This window comes from Trichechus manatus, unplaced genomic scaffold (genome assembly GCF_000243295.1).
Source record: "Trichechus manatus latirostris isolate Lorelei unplaced genomic scaffold, TriManLat1.0 scaffold00115, whole genome shotgun sequence".
NCBI lineage: Eukaryota > Metazoa > Chordata > Mammalia > Sirenia > Trichechidae > Trichechus > Trichechus manatus.
This window is the reverse complement of record NW_004444051.1, coordinates 9,054,251-9,060,839: the sequence shown is the minus strand read 5'-3', so window position 1 is coordinate 9,060,839 and position 6,589 is coordinate 9,054,251. Positions and strand designations below refer to the sequence as shown.

General features: G+C 42.9%; 1 protein-coding gene across 1 annotated transcript in view; it reads right to left on the bottom strand.

The window, feature by feature from the left end:
• LOC101341348 (butyrophilin subfamily 2 member A2) overlaps window positions 1-350 on the bottom strand; it is a 15,144-nt gene extending 14,794 nt beyond the window's left edge. The window contains exon 1 of the mRNA XM_004384045.2: window positions 170-350. The gene's annotated coding sequence lies outside the window, so the exon portion shown is untranslated. The remainder of the gene's footprint in view (window positions 1-169) is intronic.
• Window positions 351-6,589: the final 6,239 nt, after the last annotated feature.

Genomic DNA, 6,589 nt, shown 5'->3' with positions numbered 1-6,589 from the left:
ACTACTATATGACCCGAGGTAAAGACAGGCGGGGCAGCGCCTCCCTACCAGCGGGCTTCCCCTCTCCGGAGACCCAGTCTTTCCTGCATATTAGATTACGGTCCCCCAACCTACCACCACCACCACCCGTCCCTCCCCAGAGCTGTACAGCTTCTCTTCCCTTTCTTACCTTCTAGAATTGGCTCCTGTGTTCTCTTTTCTCGTCTTTCCCTCAAATGATGATTTTTCGGTCGTCCCTTTTCCCTCCAACCCACTCATGGGCACAGTCACAACCAAAGAAAAAATCGTCCCGAAAGCAGAGAGAAAACTTTACTTGGCTTCCCATTAGTGGCGGTGTGGGAGCTGCGGGCAGGTCCCCTCTGTGACCACAAAGTCCCAAGATTGCCAATGAGTACTGTACAGACCATGATTGGCCGGCTATGGAACAGTCAGCCAATTGTATCCTTGAGCCTATTTTCTCACCAGTTACTAGGTAGAATAGGAGTCCCTGGGTGGTGCAAGTGGTTAAAGCGAGCTTGGCTGCTCATTTAAAGACTGTAGGTTCTAGTCCACCCGGAGGGGCCTTGAAAGAAAGGCCTGGAGCTCTATTTCCGAAAAATCAGCCATTGAAAACCCTGTGGGGCACAGTTCTACTCTGACACACATGGGGTCGCCATAAGTCGGAAAGACTCCATGGCAACTTGTTTTCTTAACTGGTTAGTGAACGGAGAATTAGGAATAAGACCAGGCCTTGCCCGTCTTTTCATTTATTCATTAAACAAATATTTACCGAGGACACACCATGTGCCAGGCCCACTATGTGTTATGTGACAAAAATTTGAATTTTAGTCACTTGGAAAACATCGTGAAATATGAAAATTAGAAAGTGCATAATCGGTCCACCAATTCCACTTCCAGATATCTGGTCCAGCAAAGCCCTTGCACAGGTGCAGAGAGAAACACGTGTAAGAATGACACTGCAGGGTAATTTTTAAAAGTAAAGAAAGTATCACCAACCTAACGGCCACCCGTAGGAGACTGGTTACATAAATGATGGTTCATCTGTGTGACGGAATTCAATGCTCGGTTAAAACGAGTAATTTATATTCACTAACCTAGATAATCATAACGTATTACTCAGCGAAACAAAAGCACACTGCAAAACAATAATAACGATTCCATTTAAAAACAAAGCCATAGACGTGTACATATCTATGTATGTAATTGCCGTCTAAAAAGAGACACTCAGCTGAGGATTGAAACTTCGATGAGCGAAAGAACACTTTTGTCTTTTAAAATTATTTGAATCTTTTGAATAAAAAATGTTTTCATGTGTTATACAAATTTTTAATTAAAATTGTTGTGAGTAGTTATAGCTTCTGGAACATATTAGTTGCTCAGTAAGTACAAATTCCCTCACATTGCACCCCCCCCACCACCACCACCACCAAAACAAACCAGCATGAGGCCTGTAGACATAGTACCTGCTGCTGTGGGTACCTGAGTCTGGGAACTGCCTTTGAGAGTAAGGTCAGCAGAGGGGGAAGGGTGGGGTGAGGACAAGGGGCACAGGGATCTGAGCAGCTGGCTCTCTGAATCCTGCATGACTTCTGGACACACTTCAGACAAAACATTGTCTTCACAACATCTTTTGCCCCCATCATCATGCCAGGATACCAGACATGGGTGAAGCCAGTTGCAAAGTTAACAGGAAACAATACTTCTCCCAAATTTACACTGCAGCTGCAAACCTACTGCTTCTTGACTACTGCTTTCTTACTCACAAAGACAGTTTTTAAAATTCACATTCTCTCAGAAATTATGCCGTTTGAAATCATATCAGTAAGAATGAAACTCTTTTCTGGAGGATTGAAGTCACTTTGGCACAGAGAAGCAGCCTCTATTTCTAACCTAGATGCTGAGCTCCAGATAAGGGATTTTCTAGACACAATATTTCGCTCTCTCTTAACTTTGTAGTTTCCAAGGAAACAGGGCCCTGGTTTCACTTGCCAATCCAGACCTGATGCTGATCCTTTATATGAAGCCTTGGGAGAGAAATGGATGTAAAGTGGGCCAGGAAAGAGTTAATTGATTCAATATAAATTTTTACTGAGAACCTATTGTCTAGTAGGTATGAGGTACTGAAGTTCGAAACTGGTGAGAAGAAGTTGCATAATGGACAGACTCTGAAGTCAGGTTATCTGGATAAGCTTTACGAGCTGTGTGACCTTGGGAGAGTTACTTAACCTCTCTGTGACTCCGTTTACTTATCTGTAAAATAAGGATAATAATAGTACCTACCTCTGGATTGCGTTGTGAGGATGGAATGAACTAATACAGACAATTTGCTTACAAGACTGCCTCACATAGAGTGAGCCATAAAAAATATATGCTAAGTAAAAAGTAGAGGTTGATAGGCTGGAGTTTTTCCTTAAGAAGGGTGAGATGCCTGAGATTAATGCAGAAGGAATGTGGAATTGAAGGGTAGGCTTCTACTGTTAACCTTAGGAGATGACCCTGAAGACCAAAATGTGTGCAAAGAGATTTCTTTCTTTGGGAAATATATAACCACTTGCCTTCGCATCAACTTTGACTCATTGTAACGCCATAAGTAGAATTGTGTGTGCTCTGTAGAGTTTTCTATGGCTGATTTTTTAGAAGTAGACTGCTAGACCTTTCTTCCGAGGTGTTTCTGGGTGGACTTGAACCTCCAGTCTTTCGGTTAGCAGCTGAGAGCATTAACTGTTTGAACCATCCAGGAAATACGTACTTATGTACATATATTTGATAGCAATTAAGACTCCCCCCCCCCACCCCACCCCCCCCCCTTTTTTTTTTTAACAGCAATTGCACTTTCAAGAATTTATCCTAAGGACAAACTCAACTCAGAAATTTATTCTACGAAAGTGATAAGAGCTATACGCAATGATTTACACGCAAAGATGTTTATAGCAGCATTATTTGAAATGATGTTTATAACAGCATTGTTTGAAATGGGGGAGAAAGAAGACTATCTTATGAATAACATGAGGTTAGTGTTTTAACATTTAGTGTTAAGTGAAAGAAGCATGTCATGGAACAGTATATATGTTGTTGTTGTTATGTGCCGGTGAGTTGATTTTGACTCATAGAGGCTCCGTGTGACAGAGCAGAACTGCCCCATAGGATTTCCTAGGCTGCAACCTTTAAGAAGCAGGTTTTTCTCCTGTGGAGCAGCTGGTGTGTTCAAACTACCAACCTTTTTGTTAGTGACTGAGCCCTTAACCATTGTGCCACCAGGGCTCCTTACAAAATATATAGGAAGGTCCAATTTTCATTAGAAAAAAATTGTATGTGTTAGTGTTTGTTATAAGCATAGAAAAAAAACTAGCAAATATGCACTTAATTGCTGGTGAAGCAAAATATTTTTAAAGGCTGGAAGCTATTTAAGGAAAAGGGTAAGTAAACAAACCTACAAACTAGAAAAGAAATTTTGAAAAAGCTAGGTTGAAAGTGATGCAAGGGTGATTGAAGTTGCTTACTAAAGGAGTTATTGGATTATGAGTTGTGATATGATGCAACATTAGATTTAAGAATATTAGATATAAAGTCAAGTTCCAGATCTGCAGAATGACCCTGGGGAAGTGCCTCTTCTCTATGTGTTTTGTTTAGTATCTCCCAGAGTTCCATGTGGGGCCAAATGAAATAAAGTCCTTGTATGAAAAGATTGTGAAAATGGTAAAGCGCCATCCAGATACAGCTCCTGTTGTTCTTATTACGAAGACCTGTTAAAGACTCTCACTGCTAGTGGGGCACTTGCCTTTCTTTTCTTCATGACATTGGGAGAAGATCAAGGTCAGAGATTACTCTCAGTTCCTCTAGTCTTTCCATCTCTATTTCTCATCTCTGCTTTCCCTCAAGCTTCCTTTTTCAGTTTCCAGCCGGGGTAGTGATACCAGATGCACTCATGTCCCAGCAAGACTCAGTAGTGTTACATCTATCTTTTCTTGGCTCTCTGTACCACTCAGTGCTGAAGCATCATAAACTATCCTCAGCCTTTGTCTAACCCCATGGAAACCTGGGAAAGGAACATCTGCAGCTCTGAGAGCAGGAGATCGGGGGGCATGGCCTTCACCACTGGTTAGCGTGGGAGTCCCGGGGCAGTTGTCCCTAGAAGCAGCTCCTCAACCCTAGTCCTGAGCTCTTCCCCGGAGGTTCAACTGAGAGAAAGCAGGTGCCCTGATGGCCTCAGTGGCAGATGGTCAGAGGGGTTGGGTGATAGAACCAGAGACAGAAGAAAGGCCGGAGGGCCCCCGAGAAAGAGGTCTGGGGAAAAGTGAAGATGTGGGATTTATCTGACACATTGTAGAAGGAGACATCCCCAGCCTCATAGTCCAAGATCCCCACCCGGTTAGGGGGCTTGCTCAGTATGAGGAGGGTCCAAGGAGAGGTGAGGGCCTGATACTTGTTAGCATATCGTTCCACAGCCCAGAGTCCATTTTGACATGACTCTGTGATTCCCTGTGTCCTTTGTATATTTTCTTCACAAACTCCAAGTTCCCAGTAAGCCCTATCTCCCGCTTCTACTTCCCAGTAATGTCTCCCCGAAGAGAAGGCCTCATGGCCCAGCACACAAGGGTCAAGAAAAAATCTCCCAGGTTTTTCAGGCAGACCCTGTCGTGTGTTTTTCCGCTTCACACTTCGGTGATCTTCAGACACAGAGTTCAAAGTAGGCAGTGTCTGGATCCAGAGTCACATTAGCTGTGGAAAGAGCAAGAGAGAGAATCAGGTCAATTCTGGCATCTTGGGCCTTCTATGACTCATAAAAAGGGGAACAAGAAGCTGACCATAACCCCGGAAGTCCCCCCTCCTTCCTCCTGAAAACTGCTGGAATGATAAGCACCTCCCCAAGTGTCCTCAAAGACATGCTCGAAGAACCACTGAGAGAGCTCAGACACTTTTACAAGGAGGAGATACTCTTTATTTCTGAAACCCAGGGGTCCCAGGGAGCAGTGGGAGCTAATCAGGGATACTACCCTCCAACCACCACCATCCTCTCATCTCTCTCAATATTTTGTACAAAACCACTCCCTTGTCACTGCAATATTATTAATTGTTTCATGTCTCTCTCCTCTACTAGACTAGGACCCAAGAAAGTAAAGACCGTTCATTTTTGTACTCTAATTGTCTAGAAGTCAGTCCTTGACTCATACTTGGTTCTTAATAAATGTTTGTAGAATGAACAAATTGGAAAGGTCATGTGGGTAGCTGTCAGCCATGCCTTCTTCCAACCTGAAGTGCCAGGGGATCATGTGGAGAGGTACTTGGTAAAGGCTTTACAGCCAACTGTGTAGGATCCCTGAGCTAATCAATACCCATTTTTTAGACTTTCTCAGGGTCTCATAGCTCAAAGGAGTCATGTGGGAGAAACATCCATGTGTTCACCAAGCACTGGTTCCTTTTCTTCCCGGAGACAGAGCTAGATGACATTCCCCAGCCTCCCCTGGGTACCCAGGGGAAATGTTAGCCACTTTCAGACCTGACCCATGAGAAACTTCCTGCAAGTGAGGCCCTAGAAGGTCTGTGTTGAACAGACAGAAAAATAAGCTCTTATTATGTTTACCTCATGAGATTTTGGGGTTATTTGTTACAACAAAAAGCTTACCCTGATGAATACAAGCCATAACTAAAACCCAGTTACAGGCTCTTTCTGTGAAAAGAATAATGGGACAGTTATGTGCTAGGTCTCCCTGTGTGGTACAAGTGGTGCTAACTTAAATGTTGGCAGCTCAAACCCACCAGTGGTGCTGCAGAAGAAAGGCCTGGAGATCTGCTTCTGTTAAGATTACAGCCAAGAAAATTCTATGGAGCAGATCTACTCTGTAAACACATGAGTTTGCCATGAGTCGGAATGCATCCATGGCAATGGGCTTTTGCTTTTCTTCTATGTGTCAGATACTGAGAATTCGCCCTCAGAGAGCCCTCAAGGAACTCAGTCTTGTGTAGGATACAGACAAAATAATATCAACTCAAAGGGAAAGCCTATAAAGTTCTGTTAGTTCTTCCTTCTAAAAGTCCTCAAATCTACTTTTATTCTCCATTTCATTTACATGCTTCAGAGAACATAATTGATTACTGTCCTCTGTAATGTCTTACATATACTTATACATGAGTCAATCTCCAAAGCCCAAACTGATTATCTATTCAGTGGTTCTTCTGGAGGTCCATATCACAGAGCTAAACACCTCTAAACTGGACCAGGGCTCCCTGCCTTTCCAGGCAATAAACGTAACTTAACACTCATCATATCTCCAAGTCTTTATTTACTTGTTTTTCATCAAAGTTCAGCACTCAACTTCATTTTGCCAAATCCACCAGTCATTTATTAGTTTCCACCTTATTCAAACTCTCAGCTACACTTGACAAAATTGAACATTTCCTCCTTCTTAGTATATTTTATTTCCTTGGATTCTGAGACACCACACCCTCCTGGTTTTACACTTATTCTGCTGGTTAATTTTTCTCGGTCTTCTTTGCTGAATCCTTCTTTTCTCAGCCTCTGAATGTTGGAAGACTCTAGAGCTCAGTACCTTGAACCTCTACTCTTTTCTGTCTGTACACTCTCCATAAG